Genomic DNA, 15,480 nt, shown 5'->3' on the forward strand with positions numbered 1-15,480 from the left:
CAAAAAAAAAATGGTCTGGATTTTTGCAAAAACAGCTCCACACTAGTTCACAGGTTGTGTGCGGTTTTTCAACCCAATTAAATGGCAATAAGCATGGCGGTCATAGAGCATATGTGGAGCCCCATTACCTTCAGGTCGCCTCAGGTCTTCAGGGACTTCATGTGCTGGGATTCTTCTGACAACAGGCAGGTCAGGTTAACTTCAATAGGAATCGTGACGCCACTCTCGGTAATTGCGGTCAGGGGGTGACCGCCACTGCAGTTTAGGGAGCTTCTGGGGCTGATGGTAAATGCAGTTTGATGTTGTGGCCTCCCGAAAGTGAGGCTGACCCCAAGGCCCGGTGTAAGTGTGTAGTACCACAGGTCGCAGAAGAACTCACACACAAGCAGTGATGTCTTTCAGGGTTTTTACTCACTTTCAGATGGCAGGGGTGAGACAACCCGGGCGATGCTATGATGAACCAGGTGGAACCAGGTATCCCTCCGGCTGATGTAGGGGTGACTGCTGACTCGCCTTCCTAGCCCTTCTTGTTTGTGGTGACGCCTTACTGGTAGTACTGCGGGAATCACCCAGGGAAGTCGCAACTGCCGTTCTCCCCTTTCTGGCCCGTTTGCTGGCAGTGTGGACCAAGGTTAAGATGGCTCCAGGCTCAATCCTCCTTATGGGCTCCCTCGTTGCTGCTGATGCTGCGGACTCTGTGTGGTTCGGTGAAGTACATCCAGTACCCTCACCAGCAGGTTTTGCAGGCCGAGAAAATGGGTACTTGCTCTAGGGATCTGTTTCCCCATGCGGGCTCAGTCTACCGGTAGTCTCCTTACTCAGCCACCTCTTCACTAGGTGGATTTCAGGCTGCACCACTCGGTAGCCGCTCTTCCCTGTCAACAGCCACTGCAGGTGCAGGGTCTGAGCATGTCCTGATCTACTCCACACCTCAGACACGGCTGCTCCACTCCTACTCCTCTGGCTGCCACTGCACACTCCCTGTCTCCAGTCCCACTACCCATTACCCAACACTAGCTGGGATGCAAGGGCTACGCCCCCTTCCTGTCTGCCCAGGGGTCCCCTCTAAGCTGTGTGTCCTGGTTACCAAGTGTCTGTGTGTGTCCACACCCTAGTCATCCTTTGGGATTACCTGTTTTGTACTGACCCAGCATGGGTGCAGTAGTCAGTGGTGCCTGACCAGGTCAGGGGCGCCACACATACACAACAGATTGGCTTGAACCGTGGTAGACAGTTTGCATATAAAACTGTTTAACAGATTTTACAGATTCTTGTTACTCTTTAGTAACACTTGTCACAGCCTGCTGGTAACCTCTTCAGCAGCTCTTCCTTTTTACTGGCACAGCCTCTGTGTCAAACTTAATGTAGCACAGTAAACAATAAGCTTGTGGCAACCCCTCTTGTGATGCCCTGGACTAGCCAGGTAGTCACCGGTAAACCCCCTGCACAAACACCAACCCCTAATAAGGTGACAGCCAACCTAAAATACCTTGTCACCTCCCTCAGGGTTTGATGTACACACCAGGGGGTGGAGCCAGGTGGTTGGCCACGCCCACCGAGGGGTTCACAGGCCCTGAGGCAGGAAAAACAGTGAGTTTAGTTCAGACAGTACAGTGGAGTGGAGTGGAGTTCAAGTGCAGATCTGCCACAGTCTAACACCAGGTGTCTGGGTTGGAGCCCAGTCACCTCTGGCAAGGAGGCAGATGGTGGTTGCCACCTGCAGGAGCCGGGAAGATGGCTGGTGGAACCATAAGGGACCGGGACAGGGTAGTGGCCCGCCGGAACCGAACCGGGGAGCCAACTGGAAACTGGAGCACCAGGTACCACGTCAAATTCACTGATTGAGGTCTGGACCTTAGGTCCTTTCCCGTCCCAAGACCCGAAAGACGGCAACAGCCCACCGAGGGGGATAAAAAGCCACCGCACAGGCAGAGAGATCCCACGTGCCAGCGCCTGCAGGCAAACGGGTTCCCCGACACACATCAAGCCGGGGAGCAAAACCGTTGCTGAAGCATAGGCAGTCAAGTTCTACAAAGAGGTGCAGGAGAAAGGCGGGAGCCACCAACCTGAGAAAGGGGCAAAGCGCAGCCGGCTGCGGGCACCGACCACCATCCTTTCTGGTTTACCAGAGACTCCGGTGTATCTGTTTATAGTGAGTACAACAGTGCCCTCGGGCCACGCACCGCACCACACCATCTTGCCCGCACCTCACAACCACTGGGCCCCGGGACCATCACCCCCTGCCCACGGAGGGGTCAACACCAGGCTGCATAACACCGTCCCCGGGAGCCTAGTTAACGGCAGCAGTGGTGTCCACATTCACCACTACCTGTGGGTGGCGTCACGAACTTACACCTTCAAACTCCATGGCCCCGGACGTGAACCTTCCCCACCGAAATCCCTAAACGTAGCGCCAACTCCCTTTCAGAGCGACGTGACCCCCGGGTCCGGAAGGAGCTCGAGCCACCCACCGATGAGCACGGACCCGAGCGGCTCGGCAGCCGGCCGAGCCCCGGGGCGGTACACTCTCTTGGTCATTTCTATTAGCAGCAGTGCATTGTTGCAGCTCATCCGGCAACTTATAAATGATTGTCTACTCACATGAATATGACGTTTCTGTACGTCCTTCAGGCACCAGTCTCCCAAGCTTTCTCTTTATAGTCAGAAATCAGCTTACAGACTCCCTCTGGTGTGCAAATCCCTAGCCCATCTTGGGCTGCTTATTCTCCCCTATTTAGTGAATGCAGTCTTTACTCAAAGGGATGCTAAGCCTCTTTGTGGGACAAACCACATTGTCTCTTAGGCCCGTTTCACATGTCAGTGAAAAACACTGACGTGTAAAACACGCACATGTCCTTCCGTGTTCCGTTATTTACGGCACACGTGTGTTGTCTATGTGCATTGCAATCCAGGCTCCGTTCTTCGTGGTCCGTTATTGCACATAGCAATCAACTCACTTGTGCCCGCTCCCACTCTCCTTGGTGCTAAACACTTCCGCAGTGCAGCATCCGGCCGGCGCTGACCCCCGCAGCAGCTGCTTCCGGGTCGGCTGTGTCGTGCATTCATGAATATGCACGACATTAATGAGCCGGCTCAGAAGCAGCAGGCAGCACAGGCTGCAGAGAGCGTCGCTGGAGCCGGGTGAGTAAAAATGTTTTTTTATTTTATAAGCACGTTTTTTTCTGGCACATGTTTCACGGATGACACACGGATCACACCACTGCGTGGTCCGTGGGATATCAGTGATGCTAGAAAAAAACGGACATGTCTCCGTGCGGCAATCACGGACACGCGTGCACACCGCACGGAGACACGGTCAGTGAATAATCACTGATATGTTAGCAGAGCCATTGATTATAATGTGTGTGTGTCGCGGGCAGGGAAGGACACCGCTGCGCTCGCTAACGCTCGGGTCCGGCGCTGCTGTGACGGCTGCTCGGTGGCTCGAGCGGTGGGTCGGATACGGGGACTCGAGCAGCGCTCCTCGCCCGTGAGTGAAAGGGGGTAGTTTGGTTTGGGGATTTGGTCCGTGACGCCACACACGGGTTGTGATGAAGTTGGGCACCACTGCTGCTGGTGACGGGGATCCCGGGAGCGATGGCAGGGAGCAGCTGGGATGTTGTTTCCCCCTCCGTGGGTAGGGGTTGGTGGTCCCAGGGCCCGGTGAGGTGACGGGGAGACAGGGTTGGCAAGGTGCAGGGTCGCTTGGACTGCGCAGCGCGGTGCCGGACGGCATGGTAGTACTCACTCAGCCACAAATGTACACAAAGTCTTTGGTAAACCAAACGGCTGGATGGATGGATCACGCAGCCGACTGCTGTGACTTCTCCAGGACGGTTGGTGGTGGCTGCCTTTCCCTGCACCTTTTATGTATGTTCGGTCCCGATGGATTCCCACCGGTAACCCGCTCCCCAGCGTGTATATGTGCCGGAGGAGCCCTTTTGCCCGCAGGCTCTGGCCCTTGGAACTCTAGCTGTGGCGGTAGCTGTATTTCCTTTTGCTGGTCGGACGGTTGCCTTCAATCGGGTCTTGGCTGTTAGGAAACCCCTGGGGTTCCGGTCACTGACGGATTTGACCTCTAATGGCGACTCCAAGCCTGGTCGGGGTCCGCAGGCCCTGCCTGTGTGTGCTGGCTTCACTTCGCTCCCCGGTTCGGTACCGGCGGGCCACCGCCCGTCCCCGGTCCTACGGTTCCGCGTTGATCTGCCTCTCCTGCAGACGGCCACCACTGTCTGCCAACCTTGCTCTTGGTGCCCGGGCCACACACCCGGACATGGTCAGTTTACTCCTCACTTCACTCCTCTCTCTTTCACTTCCCTAACTGATCTGACTCCTTTCCCGCCTCCAGGACTGTGTACTCCTCAGTAGCTGGGGCCAACCACCTGGCTCCACTCCAACTGGTGTGGACATCAGCTCCTGGAGGGAGGCAACAAGGATTTTGTGTCTGGCTGATGTGCCTGTCTCAGGGTGGGGGTGTGTGTTGTTGTACCTGTGATGACCTGGCTAGTCCAGGGCGCCACATTCCCCCTTGGTTAAATGCAGACCGTCCGCGGGCTGCCCATCCATCACCGGTTTTATTTTTTTTTCTATTAACTGCAAAAATATAAAAACATCAACACAGTTTATGCATTTTTGAATCTTCCCTTACGGGAGACAGGTCACTTAAACGTTACAAACCACATAAATTTACATTTTTAATAACAACGGACGGACGGCTTCCGCTCTCCCACCCAAGCAACCTAGCCCTGATGCTGCCCCTAAGAAGTGGGCCGCACCCCTTGACCCCAGTCCAGATCCAGGCTGCCCGAGCGGGAACGGGTACGGTGTCTCGCACCCGGCTGTCACTTCAGGGGACCCCACGTCCATGGGGGACCCCTGACCCCCGGAGGATGGCCACCGGTCCTGGTGGTGGCCGGGCCCCAGCCTCCTCTGCTGCGGGCCCTTCCTCCAATCTGCCTCTCCGGAGGCGGCAACGGTTTCCATCCCACACAACTATTTACAATCCCACCAGTTCATGGGTGCCCTGCAAGTTCTCAGGCATGTCCATGAAGAGTTCCTCATGCCAACGGTACAAAGGGTCCCTGCGGGGACAACTTGCCGGCAACGGCCGGATCAATCACAGTGTCAATCAGGTTACTTTCTCGGTTGATTCATTCATTTACTCATTTACTTAACAGGTTACGGTACTGGTGGTCCCAACGGGGACAACGGTGCAACGGAGGGACCGCTGCCTTACTTCAAGTCCACACCACAGGCTGGAGGAGGGGACTGGGCCGGTTCTTGGGCCTCCTGGCCTCCTCTCAGCTTGGCATCAAGGGCAAACCAGCCCCTCTCTCCACAGTGCCGCGTGTATGTCACTAGGTCGCCTGGGAGCAAGTTACGGCCCGGGTGGCCCTCTGGTAGGTGGGCATTGACATCCCGACGGGCCACAAATACCTCGGCTTCCAGGCCCAGCTCGAAAATAAATCCATACCCCCGGCGGGGGTCGAATCTTCGCACCTGACCCTCGTATATCGGGCCCCATACCCGAAAGGTGGCTCTGCGGAGGTTCTCCTTTTCCTGAATCGTGCGGGCTATCAGCTCAGCCTTCCGCTTCTCCCTCTCCGCAATTTCCCAGCCCAGCTGGCTCGGCTCCCTGTCCCAGTAAGGGGCGTCTGCCTGCCCCTGCACGCGGGTCGGGCCCCGCAGGGCCTCCTTCACAGTGCCTACTACGGGCGTCCTCTGTGGAAGGTCCTGCGGTGTCATGGCCTGGGGTGCTGCCTCACAGCGACGACCCGGCGCAGCCTCAGCCGAGGCGTGGGGTATGGGTACAGGGGTCCTCACCCGCTGAGCCTCCTCCTCCTAGACGGAACGGATCACCGGAGCCAGAACGGTACTGGGTGCGGTCACTTCCGGTGCCGCCGATATGTTTTCGCAGGCTGACGCTGCCCTCGGGAGCTTCCACGGAAGCGGTGCGGGTCGTCTGCGGACCACTTCTGCAGGCTGGTCCACCCGGGCGGACAGGCAGGGTTCCGCTACCGGTTGTAGGGGTAGCGGGCCTAGTGGCGGGGTGGCAGCAGCCAACACGGGCAACGGGAGAGGCAGCAGGGTGAGCGGGCGCAGACCAGGACCCTCAGCCGCAGTGACCGATCCCGTAGGGACACAGGGTCGTGGGTCACTTACCCGCTCCTCCAAGTCTTCCTCCACCCCGCGTCTCCGTATGGCCGCCACCACATCCGCCATGTCGGCCTCCCACTCCTACAGGAGGAGCTGCACTTGTACCTGCAGACGGCTGCTCAGATGGGCGGTCCGGATCTCTACCCACGCTGCGGTGCCGGGCGCGGGCTCGGGGACTGCGGGACTACCGGACGGACGGTGCATGCTGCCAGCGGTATCTTCCAGGAACCAAATGGCGGCAGAGTCCTGTCGTCCCTGCTTTTATGGCCTCGGTTTACATGCAGCCGGACGCCATCCGCCCCCCCTTGGTCTTTTCTCGGCACCTCCTCTTCAGGGGCGGGGCTTCGGCTTTCGCGCCTCCACTGCTCGAGAAGACGCTCGAGCGGGAAAATCTTCGCGCCCAAGATGGCGGATTCTGAAATTTTTCGGCCGGACACCGCCAGTGGGGCACAAGGCGCACTTCTACCAGCCGGCAGAACGGTAAGATCCTGTTCGTGACGCCAAGTTGTCGCGGGCGGGGAAGGACGCCGCTGCGCTCGCTAACGCTCGGGTCCGGCGCTGCTGCGACGGCTGCTTGGTGGCTCGAGCGGTGGGCCAGATCCGGGGACTCGAGCGGCGCTCCTCGCCCGTGAGTGAAAGGAGGTAGTTTGGTTTGGGGATTTGGTCCGTGACGCCACCCACGGGTTGTGGTGAAGTTGGGCACCACCGCTGCTGGTGACGGGGATCCCGGGAGCGATGGCAGGGAGCAGCTGGGATGTTGTTTCCCCCTCCGTGGGTAGGTGTTGGTGGTCCCGGGGCCCGGTGAGGTGACGGGGAGTCAGGGTTGGCAAGGTGCAGGGTCGCCTGGACTGTGCAGCGCGGTGCCAGACGGCACGGTAGTACTCACTCAGCCACAAATGTACGCAAAGTCTCTGGTAAGCCAAACGGCTGGATGGACGGGTCCCGCAGCCGGCTGCTGTGACTTCTCCAGGACGGTTGGTGGTGGCTGCCTTTCCCTGCACCTTTTGTGGATGTTCGGTACCGATGGATTCCCACCGGTAACCCGCTCCCCAGCGTGTTTATGTGCCGGACGAGCCCTTTTGCCCGCAGACTCTGGCCCTTGGAACTCTAGCTGTGGCGGTAGCTGTATTTCCTTTTGCTGGTCGGATGGTTGCCTTCAATCGGGTCTTGGCTGTTAGGAAACCCCTGAGGTTCCGGTCACTGACGGATTTGACCTCTAATGGCGACTCCAAGCCTGGTCGGGGTCCGCAGGCCCTGCCTGTGTGTGCTGGCTTCACTTCGCTCCCCGGTTCGGTACCGGCGGGCCACCGCCCATCCCCGGTCCTACGATTCCACGTTGATCTGCCTCTCCTGCAGACGGCCACCACCGTCTGCCAACCTTGCTCTTGGTGCCCGGGCCACACACCCGGACACGGTCAGTTTACTCCTCACTTCACTCCTCTCTCTTTCACTTCCCTAACTGATCTGACTCCTTTCCCGCCTCCAGGACTGTGTACTCCTCAGTGGGTGGGGCCAACCGCCTGGCTCCACCCCACTGGTGTGGACATCAGCCCCTGGAGGGAGGCAACAAGGATTTTGTGTCTGGCTGATGTGCCTGTCTCAGGGTGGGGGTGTGTGTTGTAGTACCTGTGACGACCTGGTTGGTCCAGGGCGCCACATGTGCGTATGTCAGTGATTCTGGTACGTAGAAAAAAAGCACAAACGTACCAGAATCACTGACGTCTGAAACAGGCCTTATAGGGTAAACTCGGGCATATGGGCTGATCTCCTTCACCTGGGACAAGCTACATAGACAGATGCACGGGCTGGAGTGTTTTGCATGATCCTCTGTGGCCGATCCCAAATTTCTGGAACAGGGCACCTTTGCAAGTTAATAGCTTGCTATCTATCTATGCTGCAATTGTTTTCTATGTGGGTCAGTAGATCTCTTCTCTTTCTGCCTATCTGCATGTGTTTGCTCTCAACTGGCTAAATGCTCTTTGCAGTCCTTAAAATGGGGGTGAAAGCGCTTATGGTGCATCATTTCTTGAAGGACACAGCACAGCGGACAGTGGCACTTCACAATACACCACTGCTACTCAATGACCCTTTGCCTTGGCAATTGTTGACTAGAGCCATAACTAGCATAACACAGTGCTGTAAAGTTCAGGACATAACAGTGTAGTCTGATGGCAACACGCTGTTTAGGTAAATTTGGGGAAATTTTCACAAGCCATCTACTAGGCCATTGGGCAAGACAATGCTCTATCTCTGGTCTTAGGGGGGCTTTACACGTTGCAACATCGCTCCCGATATATCGTCGGGGTCACGTCGTTAGTGACGCACATCCGGCGCCGGTAGCGACATCGCAACGTGTAAATCCTAGGTGCAACGATGAACGAGCACAGAAGCGTACAATATCGCTGAACTGTGTAACGTCGTTCATTCCATAATGTTGGGTCGACCGCAGGTACGTTGTTGTTTGTCATTCCTGCAGCTCCACACATCGTTGTGTGTAATCCCGCAGGAGCGACAAACATCGTCTTACCTGCGTCCCGACGGCAATGCGGAAGGAAGGAGGTGGGCGGGATGTTATGTCCCGCTCATCTCCGCCCCTCCGCTTCTATCGGCCGGCCGATTAGTGACATCGCGGTGACGCCGAACGCACCTCCCCCTTGAAGGAGGGATTGTTCGGCGGTCACAGCGACGTCGCAGAGCAGGAATGTGCGTGTGACGCTGCCGTAGCGATAATGTTCGCTACGGCAGCAATCACCACATATCGCATGTACGACAGGGGCGGGTGCTATCGCGCTGGACATCGCTAGCAATTGCTAGCGATGTCGCAACATGTAAAGCCCGTCTTAGGCTATGCTTCATCCCACAAGGACCCAACTTTAGCTCCTAGACATAGTAGTCTCTAAAGCAGATTCACAAGTCTTTTGGCTACTCTCAGTGGTCTTTCTGACGCCTTTCTTTGTGCTTACAATCTTCCTGAATCCCTTTGTCACAATTTTAGCGTAACAAAAAGTTTTGAAAAATGTACCGTTGTACAGCTGACCACAACTTCTCACAAGCTCTCCATCATTCACCACAGGCGTGCTTCTCGATGGCTGGTGGCTTAGTTATCTGCCAAAGCTGGGGGATGACCCATGTGCTCACTCACAGCCTTGGTGTCATAGACCTACCGCTGCCAGTCATCTATCCATGTTGTGTCTCAGCTCATGTCAGTGAAGGGCTCCCCAAAATGACACCTCCTCTGTTAAACGATCACCCAGGAACCCATTTGTCGTGACTGTTACCAGAATGGGCATAGCGATACTGCGTCCCTTTTACAAATGTGGGCTAGCCCATGCACGGTCAACACAGAAAGGCAATACATTTTTTTAAAAGGTACATTTGCACATTATTTATTATTGGGGTTGGGGAGAATTGAATGCCTCTGATTGCACACCCATTCTTTCTAATGATACTTTGCTTTTCCCCAAACTTTCATTCTTCTTTTACTTTACATTTAATTAGTTTTGTGTTTGGCTATCAGACAAGGAATCCGTTATTTAGCACTCTCAAATCAACTTGTCCGTAATGTCATATGTGGTGCCCTGGACAAGCCAGGACGTCACAGGTACTGCAACAACACACCCTACACCCCGGTTAGGAACATCAAGGTCAGACACAAACCCTTGTTGCCTTCCTCCAGGGGCTGATGTCCACACCAGGTGGGGCGGAGCCAGGCAGTTGGCTCCACCCACCGAGGAGTTCACAATCCTGGAGGCGGGAAAAGGAAGACAGATCAGTTTGGGGAGTTGGAGAGTGAGGAAGTAGTAGTGGAGGAACTGACTGGCCGTGTCCGGGTACGTGGCCCGGGCACCTGACAGCAAGGTTGGCAGACGGTGGTGACCGTCTGCAGGAGAGGCCGATTGACGCACAACCGTGAGGCCCGCCGGTACCGAACCGGGGAGCGAAGAGAAGTCAGCACCATCCGGCAGGGCCTACGGATCCCGACCAGGCTAGGAGTCGCCGTAAAATCGGTCAAATCCATCAGCAACAGGAACCTCCGGGGTTTCCCAGCAGTAAAAGACCCGACTGAAGGCAACCGTCCAAACCGTGAGGGAGATAAAGCTACCGCCAGAGCTAGAGCTCCCAGGGCCAGAGCCTGCGGGCAAAGGAAGGGCTCCCTTAGCCCGCTCCCCAGCGGTATGTTGGCTATCAGTGGGAAGCCATTAGGGCCGAGAACAGAACACCGGTGCAGGGAGAGACAGTTACCGCCAACCTACCGGGAGTGACCGCCGCAGCCGTCTGTGGGACTCGTCCATCCAGCCGTTTGTTTTACCAGAGACTCTGTGTGTGTTACTGGCTGAGTAAGTACCACCGTGCCGTCTGGCACTGCGCTGCCCCGCGACCCTGCACCCGGCCAAGCCCCGCAACCCACCTTCCGACCTTCACCCCCGGGCCCCGGGACCACCAAAACCCCCCTACCCACGGAGGGTAGAAAACATCTCAGCTGCTCCCTGTCAACGCTCCCGGGATCCCCGTACAGAGCAGCGGTGGTGTCCCAACCTCACCACAAACCGTGGGTGGCGTCACGGACAATATCCCTAAACCAAACCACCCCCCTTTCACTCACGGGCGAGGAGCGCTGCTCGAGTCCCCGGGATCTGGCCCACCGCTCGAGCCACCGACCGAGCGAGCAGCAGCAGCAGCCGGACCCGAGCAGTGGGTGAGCGCAGTGCCCTCCCCGCCCGCGACATCATACACTGATTAGCTCTTCACTGCGGCCAATCATAGACATTAAAGTGGGCTTTCCACGCTGCGATATATCTAACGAGATGTCGGTGGGGTCACGTCGTAAGTGACGCACATCCGGCATCATTAGTGATATCGTAGCGTGTGACAGCTGTGAACGAGCAGAAATACTCACCTTTTCGTTCATTGCTGACACGTCGCTCATTTTCTAAAAATCGAACGTCCTGTTGTTCATCGCACCCGAGGCAGCACACATCGCTCCGTGTGACACCCCGGGAACGATGAACTGCAGCTTACTTGCGTCCTGCCGGCAATGCTGAAGGAAGGAGGTGGGCGGGATGTTTACGCTCCACTCATCTACGCCCCTCCGCTTCTATTGTCCGGCCACTGTGTGACGTCGCTGTGACGCCGAACGTCCCTCCCCCTTCAGGAAGTGGATGTTCGCCACCCACAGCGAGGTCGTTTGGAAGGTAAGTACGTGTGACGGGAGGTTACAACATTGTGCGACACGGGCAAGAAATTGCCCGTGCCGCACAAACGATGGGGGCGAGAAATTTTAAGGTGTAAAGCAGCCTTAACAAAGGGAACCTGTCACCATATTTGGCCCCTATAAGCTGCGGCCACCACCAGTGGGCTCTTATATACAGCATTCTAGGATGCTGTATATAAGAGCCCAGGCCGCTGTGTAGAACATAAAAATCACTTTATAATTCTCACCTAAACGGTTGGTGCGGAGCAGATTGGTCAGATGGGCGTCTCCGTTCTGAGCAGGGAAGATCAAAGTATTGTTGTGCGCCTGTACAGGACCTCAATGCCGGCGAGTGTGTATGACGTAGGACGTGTCATGCACCACGACTTCAGAAGAAGTAGGACAAAGATGGCCGAAAGAGGAGGCGCTGGTACTGGAGAATGGAGACACCCATCTGACCAGTCTGTACTGTACCAACCGTTTAGGTGAGTATTATAAAGTAATTTTTACGTTCTACACAGCGGCCTGGGCTCCTATATACAGCATCCTAGATTGCTGTATATAAGAGCCCACTGGTGGTTGCCGTAGCTTATAGTCACCAAATCTATTGACAGGTTCCCTTTAAATAAGTTATCCAGTTAATCCTTTGCTGCTCCCCGAAGTTCTTTGTGGACATAGTTGCAGCGTTAACGACTTGTTATCACATTCACAACACCTCCAAAAAATACTTCTCCCTTCAGGACCAGTAAAGTCCATTGCAACATTATAATATTGTATCCCGGAGGAGCGCTGTAAATTGTTAGTTATAAATTATATACTGGAAGAGCAAATCATACGTTCTGTTCTCAAAGTCTCGTAAACTTGTATTTCTCGCTGTGAATTCCAGCTGTGGTGCCAGAAAATTACATCAGTGTTTTATGTCCGGGAACAGAAACAGGTGTCTGTCACAGCAAAGCTCCTGGTGTTACTAGATCTCTTCTGATCTGTTCATCATACACATGTGCATGCATTTATACACCCAGGATCAGATTTACATCAGTTTGTGCAGTAAACTTAGCTCCAAGCAGTGGAAAATTGAGCAAAAACATCCCAAAAGTTGCATATTGTACACAAACTTTGAAAAAGTTGTAAATTGTCAAAAGTTGAAAAAGTGGACATAAAGTACTATGAGGAGGTGTAATAACCTGCAGGTAACGGGATACGCAAGGACTGCACGGAACCACGGGGGTTAATCAATGCAAATTTAATAACATATTGCACAACACAGGTGGAGGAATAGTGCGGGAACGGAGGGAGAGAAAAGCGGGAAGGTGCACAGCAGTAGATATAATGTAATATACATACAATCACTTTGAATAGCTTGTCAAGGATAGGAAGCCTCAGATTGTACTCCCAAAAGCAAAACACAAAAATCCTTATTAAACAAAAAAAACGCAGGGTCCTTGTTATCTTACTCGTATAACACAGTGCAGAGTCTTTTCCTATCTGTCCCTAACTAAAAGTAGTGTGCACACTTAACTGCAGGTTTCAGCGTGGGGTACCTCGTCACCGTTGGGGCCCGTATTCCGCCGCAGACATCTCTAAAGTTCAGTCTTTGTCCTGTCTCTGTAATTTGCCCGTGCTGTCTGGCACCTCGCTCCACATCCAGCCTTTCTTGGATCTGTGTCTTGGGGAGATGTCACGCAACACTCAGGTACTTGGACCTTGTTCAGTAGGGCAGAATGCGGCCTTGCCTTCTTTAGCACGTCCGAACACACACACCTCAGCATAAACAGCTACCAAACAAAACTAGCTCCTCTTCACATCCTGTTCAGACTGTACCAAGTAAATCAAGCAGCAGGGGGTTTGTGCCCGCTGTTCTTTGTTTTGACAGCAGATGGCAGCATAACAAGGAAAAGTCCACAGTCTTCTAACCTATATATGTAAATGTTAACAAGTCTTACTTTCCCCACCTCTTTAACCTCAGCCGTCTCAGTCGATACTCTGCTGAGGCGCTCTGCACAGGGGCACACGGTGGCAACTCCTGCCCTGCTTCACAACCTGTTGCTTGGGAGCCAATGTCTTAAAACAGGATCCAGTGACAGAACACACAAATTCATCTGCCAAGTACCGATCAGGGGGAATACCAGCATTAGCCCGCTCAGTCCGGCGTGGTACTACGGCTAAGTCACCAGACGTCGGCGCCGTATCAGGGAGTACAGTATTCTCGTCCCCATCTCTGGCGATTGGTGACTCCTGCTCTGCAGGGGTGGCACCTGTGTCTTGAACGGATGGGGGCGTGGATCTCTCCCAGTCTGCTGGGTTGGCCGGGGCCCGCCACCATTCTTCATCGTCAGAGCCCTCTTCGAGGGTAACAGGAACGGGCACGGGCACCGTCTCCGAGGTACTTTGTCTGGTCCTGTCTTCTGAATAGCAGGGCCTCAGCATATTACGATGCAGGATGAGGGTGTCGCCTCTTCGCTCACCTCTCACTTCGTATACTGATCCGTGGGGCGAGATTCTTCTGATCACAATGTACGGCTCTGTTTTCCAGCGCTCGCTCAACTTGTTTCTCGGGTGCTTCTCTGCAACTAGTACTCGGTCCCCTGGCAAGAACGGGGTTTCACACACAGGTTTCCGCTGTGGATGTGTCTTTTCTTGCAGTCGCTTGGTGACAATTCGATGGATAGTCTCCAGCCGTCGACGGTGACAGTCAACCCAGGAACCCACACTCTGACCTTCACTGATCTCGGGGGGAGCCAGGTTGAGCTCTTCTATGCCTCTTCCGGCTCTTCCAAACAGTAGCACGTACGGGGTGTACCCAGTGGTGGAGTGGACACGATTATTGTACGCCCACACGAGTTCTGCGAGATAGCCGGGCCAGTGATTCTTACGATCATCCTCTAACGTGCGTAGCATTTGTAGGAGGGTCCGGTTAAATCTCTCGCAGGCTCCGTTGCCCTGTGGATGATAAGGCGTAGTCCTTGACTTCTGCATTCCGTAAATCCTTTGCAGCTCTCTCATGACACCGCCCTGAAAGCAAGCCCCTTGGTCGGAATGTATTCTTTTGGGGCAGCCGTACACCCGGATAAAGTCATCACTGATGGCTCGAGCAGCTGATTCAGCCATCTGATCTCTGGTGGGCGTCACCACCGCAAATTTGGAGAAGTGATCTGTCATCACAAGGCAGAACTGATAGCCCCGGTGGGAGTGACCAATCTTCAGATAATCGATCATGAGTACTTCCAATGGCTCTTTGGTTGCAATAGTCTGTACTGGTGCTCGCTGTGGGGGAGCTTTACTTAACTCACAGGAACGGCACAGTTTACAGGCCTTCTCTACTGCCCGAAGCATCTGAGGACAGTATACTATTCTTTGCAACCACTGGTAAGTCTTGTCCGGTCCAAAATGGGCTCCCTTCTCATGCGCCTCTCGGGCCAATGGTACTGCCATCTTCTGGGGTATCACTACTTGCCACCGCACTTCCAACTCTGTAGCTAGGTGCACCTTCCGATACAGCATCCCTTCTTGCACCGACAGCTTATCTCACTGGCTGAGAATCTGGAGGGCCACGTGCGACAGCGTGGCCCGTATTTCCTTTCTAGGCTTGCGCTGCTGGATCACCCACTCTTTCACTTGAAGCAGTTCTGGGTCAGATGACTGGATTTTCACCCATTCCTCTCTGGTTTGGCCAAGCAGGCGTGATGTCGTGCCCGACGTAATTTCCAGCATACGAGCCTCTACCAATTGAGCGGTGAATTTACTGAAGTCCGGAATTTCGTCTTCCTCCAACTGTTCATCTCTCTCCCCCACTGGGGCTTCGGTGGTAACACGAGAAAGGGCATCCGCATTCTGATTTTCATACTTGGAGCGGTACTGCACATGATAATTGTATCTGGAGAGTCGTGCCAGCCACCTATGTTCCATTGCTCCCAGTTTGGCGGTGGAGATGTGAGCCAGGGGATTATTATCCGTATAGACTTCAATTTGGGCTCCCGTGAGATATTCCGAGAACCTTTCGGTTATTGCCCATACTAGTGCCAGTAACTCCAGCCGAAAGGAACTGTAATTCTCGGGGTTGCGCTCGGCTTCCCGTAACGTCCGACTTCCATATGCAATCACCCGTTCAGTACCATTCTGTACCTGGGCCAGTA

General features: G+C 54.7%; 1 protein-coding gene across 1 annotated transcript in view; it reads left to right on the forward strand.

The window, feature by feature from the left end:
- The window catches only part of ANGPTL5 (angiopoietin like 5), a 96,664-nt gene that overhangs the window by 45,156 nt on the left and 36,028 nt on the right, over window positions 1-15,480 (forward strand). The gene's annotated exons all lie outside the window — the stretch shown is intronic.

This window comes from Anomaloglossus baeobatrachus, chromosome 2, assembly GCF_048569485.1.
Source record: "Anomaloglossus baeobatrachus isolate aAnoBae1 chromosome 2, aAnoBae1.hap1, whole genome shotgun sequence".
Classification (NCBI taxonomy): domain Eukaryota; kingdom Metazoa; phylum Chordata; class Amphibia; order Anura; family Aromobatidae; genus Anomaloglossus; species Anomaloglossus baeobatrachus.